General features: G+C 34.6%; 1 pseudogene; it reads right to left on the bottom strand.

Moving 5' to 3' along the window:
- Positions 1-5,769: 5,769 nt before the first annotated feature.
- On the bottom strand, positions 5,770-8,973 carry LOC106757026 (annotated as a pseudogene).
- Between the last annotated feature and the right edge of the window lie 7,972 nt (positions 8,974-16,945).

Raw genomic sequence — 16,945 nt, 5'->3', positions numbered from 1 at the left:
CTCTTTTGGTGTGGAAAATTTGGAGGAAGAATGAGTTTGAAGCAAAGAAGAAAAGGTGGTGGGTCTGAAACTGAGTGTTTATCTCTCCTATTTCTTACTGGTATCTCATAGCAGCACAACAAGGATAATTCTGCAGTTTATCTTCTATGGGATTCGGAAGTTTAAAAGCAAAAGCATAAGAAGCCTAGAACATGTAGGGAAGTTTAAGATTCACCCCAATCATAAGGAAATTGTATATAAGCAATATATAAGGCTGATTTAGATGATTGACACTGACAGGTTTGAATAAAAGTTAATTGGAACAATATCCTTGGGAAGATAAGTATCTTTCCATTCAGTTTCCCTAGATCCCCATCATTTGTTTTCCTCTTTTTCACCAAACAAAGACCCAAGAAGCTCCCTCTTCAAACACTTTATTAGCCTGCCACGTCATCTGCCCTTGCTGACATGTTCTTCTAACATATCCTCAAGACATCTATGCGTATAAGAGGAATCATTCTCTGCATCTTTCTTATTCATTAAAAGATTCTTTAATAAGAAAACCAGAACAAAGAGCAATTAGCATTCATAGCATCAACTTTTCTTAAGTAAGAGGTGGTCCAAATTAATGGTTACATGGCAAGACTGAAGATAGATGTCAGTATAAGAATTTAATAGAGATTTCTTTCATTTGTTTTGTTAATTCTTTTCATATAAAAATCTTTATTAAGAAAATTGTGTAAAAGTATGTTTAGAATGTAATGCAACAGACACAAGAAAGGCATTAAAAGTAGAGAATTTTGGAAGAAGGTAGGGAATGACAGTCACTCCATGAAAAGAGAACCAACCAATAACAGGCTTTGATGTTGAAGCACTTTCTTTAAGCCAAGAAGAGTCTTTGGAATTCCAAGCTCTTCATTCCATGCAATCAAAATGCTAGTCTTGGTTTTTAGTGCTCAATGGATTTCCTTTATGCTTTTCTTCCATCTGTATGTATTGCCTAGATTCAAAACACTTCTATACCCAACTCAATCAAAAAAAGTACAGAAATGTACAATTGTACCAAAAGTTATTCCATCAACCAATATTCAATTCTCCTTATTTTCTTCCAAAACCTTATTATCCTTCAACTTAAAAACATGTCACAAACAATTCAAAAAAGTTTTATGAGCATTATATAAAAAATTACCTACAAAAACAGATTACATTAAAGTTTTAGATTGATTGTACTGTGAATTCGTGTGTGGATTGAGCTTATGTACAATTGATGTTATCTGTTTTCTATGAATTCAGTGTTTGAAAGAGGAAAGAAATTTAGGGAAGTGAATTGAAGAAGATAGGGAAGGAGTAAGATATTCTTTCTGACCACTTTAGAGCTGTATTAAAGTAAAAGAAATATCTGACTGTTTTCTGAAGGAGAAAAGTAAAAGAAATAAGTGAACTGTTGCTTTCAAAAACAAACCTTCTCTAGCCAATACAGCTTTTAAGATTCATCAATGGTAATATACTTTCTCAACCATAACTGCTTTCAACCAAATCTATTCTAGCTTATCACATAGGAAGTATTTCTGAAAAAGTTATTTCCAGCATTCGCTTAGCCGCATCCGGAAGTTTATTCAAGTAGCCAGGCCATTGGCACCGCCGAAAACATAAATGCAGAGCAAGGTTTACGCACAAAAAATCAGCCCAACTCATGTTACTTTCTTTACTTACTATGGATTGAAATATAAACGAGTGAATTTAACTTAATTTATTCTATTTTGGTAAGTTAAACATTTTGTAATTCAAGATTAAATGAGTTATCTCATGATATGTTACAAGAAAGTAAAATTCAAATTATGATTGAGATTAAGAAAACTCAAAATCATAAATGGTGAAATTGTATTAAGGATAGTAGATTTTATTTCATAGAAAAGTACGATAGATATAATTAAATTTTATTTTAATTAAAATATATTCAACCTAAAAGATGAAGTTTGCAGCAGAAAACACTTTCAATTTTTAATTTCTTTTGTATTTTGCTTTGATTGAAACTTTATTTAACAAGAAAATGAATAAGTGTTGCAATGGCAAAGGAAAAGGTGAACTTTAATTAATTTTAAATCGGATAGTACTTTAGTTGAGAATCACATATGAGTAAATTTGTAAGGTTTAATTGTTTTCGTTGTTCCTAGTTTCGGTGTAGTGTGTTAAATTGGTCATGCCTCTTAAAAAAGTTCCAATTTCCTCCATACTTAATAAAATTTACTGTTAGGATGAACTTAAATTTTAAAGATTTATTATTTTATTAGTTTTAGGTATAATATTTGATTTGATTTAATAGAGATAAAATAGGGATAGGTAGTTATGATTTTCTGTTTATCTAGGTAGAATATTATTTTATGATAGAATAAGCAGATTTTATTTTTAAGTAAGTTGATATTTTATTGTCAGTTTTTATTATTTGTACTTGGCCCAAGACCCGATTTGCACCTATTTAAAGGTTGCTAAAGTTTAATGAAAATCACCCACAATGGATTTAAGAGTAAAATTATTTGTGTGGGTCACCGTTTTTTCCCAACAGTGGTATCAGACCCAACATTTAGATCTTCTTCTTCTTTGTCTTCTTCTTCTTTAGGGTTTGGAGTTTACTCTTGTATGTTGGCAGCAGCGTGGTGGGTCTTGGTTGAAGAAGTCTTTTTCCCTCTTTGGGAGTTGATTGAGGAAATGTTCTTCTTCTTTCGTGGGACTTCGTTGAAGAAGTGTTGGGTGCTTTATGGTTTGGGGTTGCTTCACGAAGTCTAGTTGGGTCGCTTTGTGTTGGCTTAGGAAGTGGTAATATCATTAAATCGGTATTGTTCGTCTTACTCATGGAGGAGCTCTCGTGGTGGTTCATCCATAGGATTGGTTGGAACACAAATATGCCACTGTGGGGATGTTGTTGTCTTGAGAGTGGAAAACATTGTTAAGAACGAGGGGAAGCAATTTTCGAGATTACAAGGTTTGTTAAGTGGTTGTAGTTTCATTTTCGAGATTACAACCACCACTCGTTGAATACCACAACTCTTTAACATTCCTATAACCCATCTCCTTCATAATGGACAAAATTTCAAAGTAGCTCCATCTGTCTGGGTCAATTTTTAAAGTGTTGGTTTAACCAAACTTGTATTTGAGTGACCCATTAATGACAAATTTACCCTCATAGTGAAAGATCACTTCAATATCAGAGTTAGCCATCTCAGACTACATTTAGTTTACCCAAATAACATTACATTTACATTATAACAAGGTACACAACTATAAAATAAAAAACCCCAGTCACTCAAACTAAATGATTCACTTTAGCAACATTAGGGTAGGACTGCCAAGCTAGATAATAGAAGTTTAGTAATTGCCTATCTTTAACTTTCTGGCTATGATTATAAACCATACCAATATTTCGCACTATAATTTTGACTATGATTATAAAGTACACAAACTACTAAAATTTAGTCCAACCATTTGCTATTTTAATCTATGCTTACTTAAAAGGCTATCTACACTATAAACAACATATACTCCCTAGTTTGTATTAAACTCATTCGACATCAAATATCAAATTAATTGTAAATTATTAACAAAATGAAAAGAAAAAAGTACTATGGGTGATCATAAACACACCATAAACAAACCATAAACAACTAAAACAACTTTCTAAGGGACCATAAATAGACCATAAACAAATAATTTAATAGAGCACAATGGGAGACCACAACGAAAATGGGACACCACAAGCAAAGTAACAACAGACATAATGGGGGACAACAACCAAACCCAAATCTAACTTTATGGGGGATCACAACGAAAGTAACCATACATAGAACGAAAGCAACCATACACACACCTTCGAATGGAACCCACTTCGTTGTTCAAAATACCCCACGAACAATGCAAATGCGCTTCCAAATCCCAAAATGTGCTTCTGCTTTCGAAACACCTAATTGCGGTTATTCTCTGTTCATAATGTAGATGACAAGATCTCTTCGATGACGAACTCAACAACCCTCTATCAAAATTGACCTAATTTGCTTTCCTTCATAAAACCCCTAATTGTATTAACATAATTTTCCCAATTGTAAACCCTATTTTCATGTCACCCTTACATGTCACAAGCAATATTACTAAACAATACCATGTTACTATTGTTTCCAGCCACGTTATGAAACACTTAACGTTTTTAACGGAAGAGATTTAATTGAAGCAAATTTCAAATGTAGATGAAATTGATTTTTTTTTTTAAAAATAAGACTAACTTGGCACTATGTAATGAAACTAAAGACAAAGAAAATAATTAAACCAAATTTTAAATTATTTTAATTTTTAATTGAGTTTAAATTTTTTTAAACTTTAATTTATTCACCCGAAAAGGTCAATAGTTGGTACAATGGATAATATAGAAAAAAAGTGGCAACTCATACGACTTTTTTATTTTGTTTGAAGATGCTAAAGTGAATAAGTGTTACGCACACTAATTTTTGATTGGATGTGGTGCAATATATATATATATATATATATATATATATATATATATATATATATATATATATATATATAAAAAGGAGAATTTTTTAATGGATTTAGGTTTTATTGAATTGAATTCACTCATCCAAAAAAGTGAATAGTGATGAAGCGAATAATAATAACAATAAAAAAAAAGCTTCTCTCATATTTAACCATTTCTTTTTGCACTTCCAAATTTTTTTAAAATCATAAAATTATTTTTATAAAAAAAATTAATTTATAGTAACTTTTTAAAAAATTTCTCTTTACAATTAAAAAAAAAAAACTTTATACCCTCACTTTTAGTACTTTAATAAATTTCGAAATTTATTAAAAAAACTTTTAAAAAGTTTAATATATTTTAAATTCATTCAAATTTTTAACGGATTTTAAAATTTATTAAAAATTTCGAATTTTTTTTTAAAATTTTCGAATTTTTTTTAACAGATTTTAAAATTTATTAAAGGATTTTTTTGAAAACTTTAACATTTTTTAGAATTTATTAAAGATATGAAAAAATTTTAAAATTTATTCAGACTATTATTGAATTTCGAAGTTGGTTGAAACCTTAGAAATTTTTTTAATAATTTCAAAATTTATCAAAGATCTTTAACTAATTTTGACATATGTTGAAGACTTCTTATCAATCTCATTTACTGAGGGTTTTTTTTTTTAGAAATTAAAGATGTAGGAAAAAAAAATAAAAGTACAGAAAAAACGCCCTGTACTGTGTCACAATCATGGGTGTGATTTGAATAGCAAATAATATATAAAATCATAAAATGTTACAATTTTACGAATTAAATCTCAACTTTAACTGCCATCTTAAATTATTTTGTATATTTATATTCATCAGAATACAAAATAGATTTTATAATACGACAATCAAAATATTCATGGATTTCATTAAGCATTATTATAAAAATGATAATTAAAAATTAAAATTTTAAATCTATATAATTGGATAAACATCTAAATTATTAAAACATTGTTGAGCAATATTCTAGTCCTTAGATAAATTAAATTGACAATTTACATAATTAAAGTGATAACTAATTATAATAAAAAGGCTATGAAAAAAATGAAAATAACTATTGTTGGTAAATTAGGAGATTTAATAAGCTAGATTCAATTTGAGTCATATTTTAAAAATATTAAAATTTTTGCAGTCGAAACTAAGCTTAAACCTATGTTGACTTACCTATTTTAACACATTTCAACACCTTTACTTGCAACAAAATGCTATATCAATCTTGAATTGCCTTGACGATACACTTGGAACTCTGAAAGTACCATTACCTACCATATGCTACATACTTTGTTGACTGAACGCTGACCAGCAAACATTGTCTATACCAGAATCAGGAATGTATTTATATGTTGACCTGCGTGTGTAAATATACCTTTGCATCATCAATAATGCATCGTTAAGAATGCATGGTACATGTTTGTCTTCTTGCCATAGAGACAACCCAGTCTTTTCCTTAAAGATTTTACATTGCAGTCCCTTTTGAGCAGAATGGTAATGGTTTTACAGATTGGCCTTTTTGACGCTACGGAAAACATCTTGCATTAATTTCTCATGCTCTCGAAGCATGTCATCGAGGTTCCCACCCGGAGGCATCAATGGTCCAGAGTAGTGTATCCTATTTTTCTTCGGCATATAACCCTGATATCACACCACAACAGGTATATAAAAAAACTGTTATGTTATGTTCCTATTATATGTACCTCTGTGACTACTGACAAGGTTGCAAACCAGGAATGAGGTGGTAATAAAGAGAAGTTAGATTGTTGTTTACCATGGTGGATTCAACAGCAGATGAGTCTGGTTCCTTTTTGATGGCAGAGGTACATAAATCTGCTGTTGCAGGATTCAAATAAGACCTCTGATTCTTCAAAGATGGTTCTACTCTCTTACTCAATGTGGATGATCCTGCTACACTACCGCGCGTCATTGTAGCAGCATGCGTGAAGCCACCGTGTACACTTACTCTTCCTTCACCGTTCTCCTTGGCCTCCCTATTCTCCTGGCACAGGTATTTGTGACGACACATTATACTGTTTGGTTTCCTCTGCCAATGTTGAAACCGATGGAAAGTTGTCAATGATAATCAATCACCATGGAAATATATGTTTAGAAGCATAAACATCCCAGCATAGATATATTTCCCTGAGCGTTATACTGTGGCGAACCCAGTGCCTTGGTATCTCCTGCTCCTCTTAAAATCGATGCTGGTGCACGTCCTCTAACAGCTTCCTGGTTTTTCCTGATTGAAAATAAAGGTGAAGTTCTATGAATATTGCACTTTTTATCAAACCATTAAACGGTACTAACACAACGTTCAATGTAATCTTTAATGGGATGCAAATGTTTTAACACAGTCTTGGCTTCCACTATAACATGTATCTCCATCACAGAGTTTGGAAACTGTTATTAAATGGTTATGTTACTTTGTAGAGAAATAAAACTCTTAATACCTTGTAGCTTCCTTTTGTCGACGCTTCGAATCAAACTCCTTGCTTGGTGAAAACTTTGGTAAACTTGAGGGATCACAAGGTAAGGGGTTTGTAGTGAAGAACTAGCAAATATGCAACATGAATATGATATGATAAGTAGGATATCCGAAACTGGTAGTAAATAGAGCATCATCACTTTGAAAAACTACAGTCTGAAAAGCCTTAAAGAATATAAGGGGGAAAAAAGTCACTTGGGGCTCTTGAGTAAAATTCAAAACTTTTAATAGCTGTCAGATGCTTTCATTTAATAAAGCAGTAAAAGTAATTATATAACAGCATAAAAACAGAATTAATTTCCATATAAAGTATGTTTGAAAAAAGAAAAGAATAAAAGGCTTCACAGCATTACCTCGCTCTCGAGTGCGGAAGTTGCTGATCCTCGAGCCTCTGGTTCTATTGTGAGGAGCTTATCAACAAGAGTCAATGCCGGGGAAGAAAATTTTTCAAATGTTTCTGAAATTTGGTGGTTGTAAGGGTGTTGTGGCTTAAAACTTGTTGCATGAGGAAGTTTTGTTCTCTGCCAATAGTCTTCAGATGGCGAACCACAAAGTTTAAAAATTTTGTGCATCTGTTCCACCTGCATAAATTAAATCACTCTAAAAGTTAAATTGAAACTTTTTCTGTGCTTAGTAGTAATAGAAATTTCATGCTTATTATGCTCTTCTGTTTGCTTGGTTAGGGAACCTTGTACTTCAATGAGCCTTATTTTTAAAGTGACATCTGTACAGTTTTTACACTCTGATTTGGCTTGAACATATAAACTAAAACACAGGCTTAAAATGAGTAAACTTTGGAAGAATAGCACACACCACACCACGTAGTCAGAAAATGTTAAATGAAATGACAGAAGTAGACAGAATTTAGAAAAACGACACCATTTCAGTACAAGAGCTAATTATGAACATTGGATCATGAAACCAACCTCTATTCTTTGCAGGCATGATCGGCTTCCCCGCTAGCAATTCGGCTAGAATGCAACCAACACTCCACAAGTCAATTGCTTCTCCATACTCTGTAGCACCCAGCAAAAGCTCAGGTGCCCTATACCACAGNGTCACAACACGGCTAGTCAATGGCTNCTTTTTTTCAGGATCATATACTGTTGCAAGACCAAAATCTCCTATTTTAAGATTTCCATTGTTGTCAATAAGAAGATTTGAACCCTTGATGTCACGGTGCAGCACACCACGACTGTGGCAATGTTGAAGCCCACGAAGCAGTTGCTGCATAAAACATTTTATCTGCAAAGCCAACAAGAAAATAATTGAATAACGTACAGGTAAAAAACTACCAGTCATTTTTCCAAACAACTTAATAGCCAATTTAGCTATAAACTAATACATCCACTCTTCTTTTCCTTAACCACAATGTAACTTCAATTTATAGTTTCAACAGAATGCACCTTAACTCTTGCTGGTTTAAAAATGAAAGCAAAGCTGGCAGTGACCAGAATCCACTCGAGGTAATCATCATTAACTCCTTAGAAATTTGTTAAAGAATAGTAGCTATTTAAAAGTACTTTTAAGTCTTAACATGCAGGGCATGTACCTGTGATTCAGTTAACTTCAAGCCATGTACAGTTTCTAGCCCAGCGAGGTCATGTTCCATGTATTCAAAAACAAGGTACAAACTGGTGGACGTTCTTGAAGTAACAAGACCCTCGAGCTTCATGACATTGGGATGGTCAAGTTGACGCATAATATAGATTTCTCTTGCCATGAACCGAACACTTTCCACATCTGCACTTGAAAACCGAACCTTCTTCAAAGCCACAATTTTACCAGTCTCAAGGTCACGAGCTTTATGCACACTGCTATAAGCCCCTTGTCCAACCTGCACATACCGCATTCACTTGCATGTAAACTAGTTGAAACATTTTTAAAGAAAAATGATTAAATATGCTTTTAGTTCCTTAAGGATTAAATATTTTTCATCGAATGGGATCGAGGTTTTCCAGAGGAGTTTGTTTGTTTAGGCTTGGCTTTGCTTTGCCCGGTTATGATGATGTGGGAGCACCTCTCTATTTTTCTTTTTGGTTAAATATGTTTTTAATCTTTTAAGTATTACTGATTTTTGGTTTTAGTCCCTATTCAAAATATTGATGGCATTTGATCTTCTTAGTTTTGAAACTATTACAATTAATTCTTAAAATTGGATGGCGTTAAATTTTTGTATGATGTGGCTAACAGTGAGTCAGGTGTGTGCCATGTTTTTTTTTTTTTGAAATTTTTTCTACGTTTTTTCCAAACCCTTCCTTCATCACAATCTCCAAACAAACACCCTAACCCTCCTCCACCATCTTCTCCCCAGCCGCCGCCAACTTCATGCTCGCCAGCCACCACGCGCACACCGCCGAAAGGCCCCCACCATAGAAGCGACCTCAGCCCTCACCGACCACCACGAGCTCACGCCTCCGCCATACTCGCATCAGGAAAGTCCTCCGTCAATGCATATCACCGTCTCCTCAGCACGCTGCTGCCATCGCGAGACCAGACACAAACCGACGCACCACCGTTCATCATCACCATCCCGCCAATGCCTTTTCTCGCTCACCGCCGGCATCCTTTTCGCACCGCAGCAGCACCACCATGGAAGCATCTCCATTCTCGCGTTCACCATCAAACCCCAATCGCAAAACGCGATCTCCTTTCTCGCACTTCACAATCATCTTCTTCCCATATGCGCACCTGCGACCAAAATCAGACCTGCAGAAACCAGATTTAACCCCATGCAATCATCACACACAGACCCAATTTCAAGAATCCTTCGAACCCTAAATTGCCACCGCAAAACCCGACTTCGCGACACAATTCTTCCATTCATCTGCTCGCGGGTTTCATCCAATTTGAAAACAAAGATTTTAACCCCTCCAATTGCAACATCAGAAAAACAAAGAAGAGAACCTTTAAAGAAAAATTCCCAAATTCAAAAACCCTAAAATCAAACCCCCAAAATACAAAATGTAATCATCATCCACTGCCTGTGGCAACAGATTGATTGAGGGAACAAAACCATGACTTCCTTCTTTCCATTTGAGAAGATGATCGTCTTAAACTGGAACACCTCACCAAGTGGCTCCTCACGTTCCTGCTCACGCTGCAAGGGACTAAAGAGGAGCTAACTTTTGCTCCCAAGCAAAGGCTGGGGTTGATTTTGAATGAGGGGATCGCTTGGCAGCTCTTGGAGCGATATGTTCTTGAAACGGAAGAAGTATTGGACCCNCGTGATGTTGGTTTGCAAAATGGGGTGGTCATGTCAGTGGAATCTTCCAATACTTCACTTGAACAAGTGCAAAATGCCAGTGACAGATTTGATGGCCTTTGCATTTCCTTCTGTAGGGGCCTTGCGTCTGGAAGCTTCACAAATGAGACTATACCGGTGACGGCGACGTCTTGGCCAGCGACTGGCTGTGGTTGGTCTCGCTAGCGATGAAGAACACACATCCAGGAATCGTTTTCTCTCACGCACGAGGAGTCCAAACAGCGCAACGTGGCATAAAGTGCACAGTGAAGGTGGAAGAAGACGTGGCATAAAGTGCACAGTGAAGGTGGAAGAAGACGTGGCATTGTCGTTAGCCACGTCCACAAAAACTTGACGCCATCCATTTTTAAGGACTAAAATTACAAGTTTCAATATTAAGAGGATGAAATGCCATCAATGTTTTGAGCAAGGACTAAAACCAAAAATCGCTTATACTTTTTAGGGACTAAAAGCATATTTAACCCAAAGAAAAATGGTGGCATGAAGAAGTGATATTTTGAAACTAACTTGGCCTAATTTTTAAAAAGAGTCTGCCCGTCGAGGCACCCACCCTTTGATGGCTTCTGTTGCCACTGAAGATAACCAAATTGGCCATCCGAAATCAACTTGTTCTCCTGCAATATGCTGCACGCTAAGTATTCTGCTCATCATCGGCATTCTGTCATCTACACCACTACTCACTGTCATGCGCTTCTGGTTCAGGCCTTGTGTGGCATCTGAGTGGTTGCTTTTATCCTCTACAGTCTCTATGACAGACCCTCTAATTGCTTGTGTTGATGTGTCAACAATAAGGGGAACCGAACCATCTGTGCCTCTACTACTATCTGACTGTGCAGTTGAGACAGAAGGAGCAATCAGTTGCACTGAAGGCTTGTTCGACTCTTTTTCTCTTTCTTTCTCTTTCTCATACTCATCAACTCTGTCTTTGCTTGAGGAGTCTTTTGAGCAGATGCACCCCATATTCTTACAAAAGGGGTGTTGCTTTCTTTCTCCAATCAATCAATAAATCACTACCTCTTTGTGAAACTTGTTCACGTTGTTAAGCAACAGGGTAGTAGTACACTTGTATTTTCTTGGGAACCCAGAAGCTTCCACCCTACTACGAAGACGATCATGCCAGTGGAAAATCCACCAACAAAATCAATGTTGCAATGTGTCTATCAACTTACATCCCACGTAACAAGAATTCATAAAGAACCAATATAAAAAATTCAATGCTTTACACCTCTCCCAGATTGTAGAATCTTAAAAAGGACTCAAATGCCAAATGGCTTGAGATTTTGAAAATGAAGCGCTGTAGATGAATAAATGAACAGGAAATGTATAACCACGGAAGAACAAACAAAGAAGGGATTCCCCAATCAGAGGGTTGACAATTGAATCGAAAAGGAGGTAGATGAATAGGAATGAAGGAAAAGAGCTTAAATTCCTTGATCTTTGAATGGTGAAAAGGCTAAAACCACGTGGAGAATTTGCTGCAACAGAAACTATTGGAATTATTTTATTCTCTGTTCATATCTGTGCATTTATGTTCATATATTTTTATACTTATACTCCTCTTTTATATTGCTCTGAACAATTATATATATCAATTGTACTCTCTCCTTATCATTCAATAAGAAATACAATATTTCATTCTTTATTCTTTTCTAACATGATATCAGAGCTATGGTTAGAGCCTATCCTAGCAATATTTGTTGGGCATATTGTTTCACCCGCTATTGGGCCGTTATCGGACCACCCATTAATATTTAGTCTCACGCTCGAGATGTATATACCTCGGCGTGAGGGGGGTGTTGGAAGTCCCACATCGACTAGAGATAAGGCCAATTTATAATATATAAGTGGGGTGCATATCTCACCTTACAAGCCGGTTTTGTGGGGTTGAGTTAGGCCTAAAACCCACTTCTAACATGGTATCAAAAGAAAATTCTTGATCACGTTCTTCCGCAACCAATTCTCTTACTACCAAAAATCTTCATCTTCTACCTCTTGTTCTTGGCTTTCCTACAATTTCTTCTCCTTCAATGGCTTCTGCAGTTGTTTCTTCTTCTAATAATTCTCAGGTGCAGTCACATTCCTCAACTATGGGACTTTCTCAAGAGAAAATTCAAGGTCTATTGGCACTTCTTCCTCAATCTAATCCCACAGTCACACATTCTACTGGTCTAGTGAGTTCTCATAATGTTTCCACTTCTTCTCAGGATCAAGGTAATATCTCTTCCCAATGGATTCTAGACACAGGTGCTACTGATCATATATTCAGTTCTTTGTCTCATTTTATTTATAATCATAAAATCTCACCAATTGCAATTTCTCTACCCAACAAGAACTCTTCATTTGCTCATTTTTCTGGCATAGTTTCTCTTGGCCCACACCTTACCTTACATAATGTCTTGTTTGTTCCTAATTTTTCAGTCAATCTTATTTCGGTCACAAAGTTAACTAAATCTCTATCTTGTAAAATTATCATTTCTGAATATTCATGTGAAATACAGGACAAGTCAACCCTACAGATGATTGGGAAAGCTGAAGAAAGAGATGGCTTGTATGTCATGATAGTTCCTGCATCCCTACCCCTTGCTTCACCAACTACTATTTCTCCTGAGAATTCTATTGTTTGTTCTACAATAAGACCTGACTCTACAGATATTTGGCACTCTAGACTAGGGCATCCTTCTTCTTCTTGTTATACCAAATTACGCACAATGTATGCCACTTTACCTTATACAAAATTCACTCCTTGTGATACTTGTCAGTATTCTAAGCAAAGAAAATTGTTTTTTCAATTAAGTACTACTGTTTCAAAAGCTCCTTTTGATTTAATCCATGTTGATATTTGGGGGCCATATAGTACTTCTTTTGTTGATGGTTTCAAATATTTCTTAACTATAGTGGATGATATGTCTAGATTCACATGGATTAAATTGATGGCAAGTAAGTCTGATACATGATCACATCTTATTGGCTATGTTTCTTATATCAAAACTCAATTTGGCATTGATGTAAAAGCTGTTAGATCAGATAATGGTAATGAGTTTGTAATGACAGATTTTTATAGACAAAAAGGGATACAACATCAATTATCTTGTGTTGAAACACCTCAACAAAATGGANTTGTTGAGAGAAAACATCAACACATTCTCAATGTTGCTAGATCTTTAATATTTCAATCCCATTTGCCAATAGTTTTCTGGTCTTTTACTGTTTGTTATGTTGTGCAACTCATTAACATTTTACCTTCCACAGTTTTGGCATATTTTTTTCCATCTCAGCTGTTACACAATGTTAAACCTGACATTACTTACTTGCGAGTTTTTGGCTCACTTTGCTATGCTTCAACTCTTCAAGCACATAGAACAAAATTTCGACCTCATGCAAGAAAATGTGTTTTACTCGGTTATAAAACAGGAGCGAAAGGCTACCTTTTGTTAGATTTCAACTCAAGGGAAATTTTTCTATCAAGGAATGTAGTATTTTATGAAAACATATTTCTTTTTCTTACTAGTGACAAACACTCACCTATTGATACAAAATATTTAAATTCATTGGATTTGGTCACCAAAATCAATTCATCTCCATCACCTCTTTTCTCAGAAGTTACTGATCAACCTTCTTTACCACCTACATCTCCTCCTTCTATTGTTCCAGACCCTGTTAGTTTTTCTTCTCAACCTGTTTCTGTTGAACCTGCCACTGCTACTCCACAAAGGAAATCAACCAGGCCCACACATAAACCATCTTATTTGCAGGACTATCATTGCAACATGATATCTACTTCTTCCGCCACTCAGTCATGCACAGGTACCTTATATCCTATCTCTTCATATATATCATATGATGCATTATCATCTCTTCATAAATCATATGTCTTGAATCTTTCCCAAGTTAGTGAACCTAAAACCTATAACCAAGCCATCAAACATGATTGTTGGANAAGTGCCATGGATCAAGAAATTGCAGCTTTAGAAAATACCAAAACTTGGGTTTTGACTGATCTACCTAATGGAAAGCAACCTATCAGATGTAGATGGGTATGCAAAATAAAGAGGCATGCTGATGGGAGTATTGAATGATATAAGGCAAGGTTAGTAGCAAAAGGCTACACACAACAGGAAGGCTTAGATTACTTTGAGACTTTTTCACCTGTTGTCAAACTTACAACAGTAAGATTGATTCTGGCTTTAGCAGCTTCCAAACATTGGTATTTACATCAACTAGATGTAAATAATGCTTTTTTACATGGGGATCTATATGAAGAGGTATACATGTCTCTTCCTCTTGGCTACAAAACAGAAAAACCAGGCCAAGTTTGCAAGTTGTTGAAGTCTTTATATGGACTCAAGCAGACCTCTAGACAATGGAATTACAAGTTGACAACTACTTTACTTTCTTTGGGCTACATATAATCAAAATCAGATTATTCACTTTTTGTCAAAAGTGATTCTGGTCATATCACCATCTTACTTGTTTATGTAGATGATATAGTTTTGGCAGGTGATGACATTCAGGAAATCCAAACTGTGAAGGATGTATTGAATTCAAAGTTCAAAATTAAAGACATAGGCCAACTCAAGTATTTTCTAGGCTTAGAAATTGCAAAATCTCAACAGGGCATTAATTTGTCACAAAGGAAGTATGCTTTAGAGTTATTAGAAGATGCAGGATTGTTGGCATGTCAACCTGTTTTTACTCCCATACAGCCAGACACAAAATTCTCCAAGACAGAAGGAAAACCCTATTCAGATGTGCAAGCCTATAGAAGACTTCTTGGCAGGTTATTATATCTAACCAACACAAGACCAGATTTATGTTTTGCTGTTAGTAATCTCAGTCAATTTCTTTCCAATCCTTTGGAAGATCACTATGCAGCAGCAATAAGAATCCTGAGATATATCAAGAAAAATCCAGGACAAGGATTATTCTTTCCCTCCAACACAGAACATTCTCTTAAGGCTTTTAGTGGTTCTGATTGGGCTGCTTGCCTTGATACAAGAAGGTCTGTGACTGGTTTTAATGTGTTCTATGGTGCATCCTTAATCAGCTGGTGAAATCCAAGAAGCAAGATACTATATCTAGATCATCAACTGAAGCAAAATATAGAGCCTTAGCTTCCACAACATGTGAAATTCAATAGCTTTTGTATCTACTCCATGATTTGAAACAGCTTCTGCCACAACCAGTTTCTCTATTTTGTGACAATCAATCTACTATACGAATTGAACAGAATCCAGCCATGCATGAGAGGACAAAGCACATTGAAATTGATTGTCATCTCATAAGGGATAAAGTTCAAGCTGGTGTAATTAAGCTCCTGCTTATTTCTACTCCATTACAACTTGCAGACATTCATACTAAAAATTTGCATCCAGCACAATTTCAATTTTTGTTGTCCAAACTGAGCATTAAGGATATATATGCTGCAGCTTGAGGGGATATTGGAATTATTTTATTCTCTGTTCATATATGTACATTTATGTTCATATAATTTTATACTTATACTTCTTTTTTATATTGCTCTGAACAATTATATATATATATATATATATATATATATATATATATATCAATTGTATTCTCTCCTTATCATTCAATAAGAAATACAATATTTCATTCTTTATTCTTTTCTAACAGAAACAGAACACAACAACGATAACAACATCATTACAAGATGATTTTCTTGGTTCTGTGTTGAAATGGAAAGAAAAAGAAAATGTTTTTAATTGTTGTTCTGTTGTGTACAAAGGAAAAGCTGGAGGTTGAAGGGAGGAAAGGACGTTAACGGAAAATCGAAAAAAGAAAAAAGAGTTTATTTGATTACGAGGAAAATGGTTAGAGGGATGAAAACAGAGATGAGAGTGCGAGAAATGCGAATCACCCAGAATTCCACATTCAACGTCGCTGAAATGTTTCCATTAATTTCACGTATTGAAGAAAAAAAGTTTCTCAAATTCTTTGAGGTTTGGATTATAAAAATGCAACAGGATTTTTTAGTGACTTATTGTTCACAGTAAAATAAGATGTTGGTAAAAATATATTTAATTTTTTTTTTAATTTATATGATCTACTTCTTAATAACTTTTATCGTATTCATGGGTGTCCGACGAGCATAAAAATTTGAGAAAAGATAAGAACAACAAAGAAACAACCTTATATAATGAAATACATTCATTTAATTATATTTATTTTACTTTTTAATATAAAATTCTAAATCACAACATTATATTATTGTAAAATATAAATGAAAGGAAAAGATTAGTATAAATAAAACAAATATAATTAAGGCTTAATACCGTTTTTGGTCCCTAGTTTGGGAGGGTTTGTTCAATATGGTTCTATTTTTTTTTTTTTTATAACAATTGATCTCACCTTTTGAAAAAACTGTTCAATTGAGTCCTTTTTGTTCATAGTGGTCCCATATTCAAGTTTAAATTGTTTATTATAGTCCTTATTGTATACGATGATGACATGATTTTTAACATAACATTATGTTAGGACTGTTAAAATAATATTTGGATAGGTAAATGTATGAAAGAACTTATTGACGTCGTAACTAGCACCGTTAGAAAATTAACGTCGTAACCAAAAAGGAATCAATTGAACAGTTTTTTCAAAAAGTAAGATCAATTGTTACTAAAAAAAAGGTATGACTATATTTAACAAAACC

Source organism: Vigna radiata, chromosome 3 (assembly GCF_000741045.1).
Source record: "Vigna radiata var. radiata cultivar VC1973A chromosome 3, Vradiata_ver6, whole genome shotgun sequence".
NCBI classification, from domain to species: domain Eukaryota; kingdom Viridiplantae; phylum Streptophyta; class Magnoliopsida; order Fabales; family Fabaceae; genus Vigna; species Vigna radiata.
Note: the sequence above shows the minus strand (reverse complement) of the source record. Positions and strands in the feature narration are given on the sequence as shown.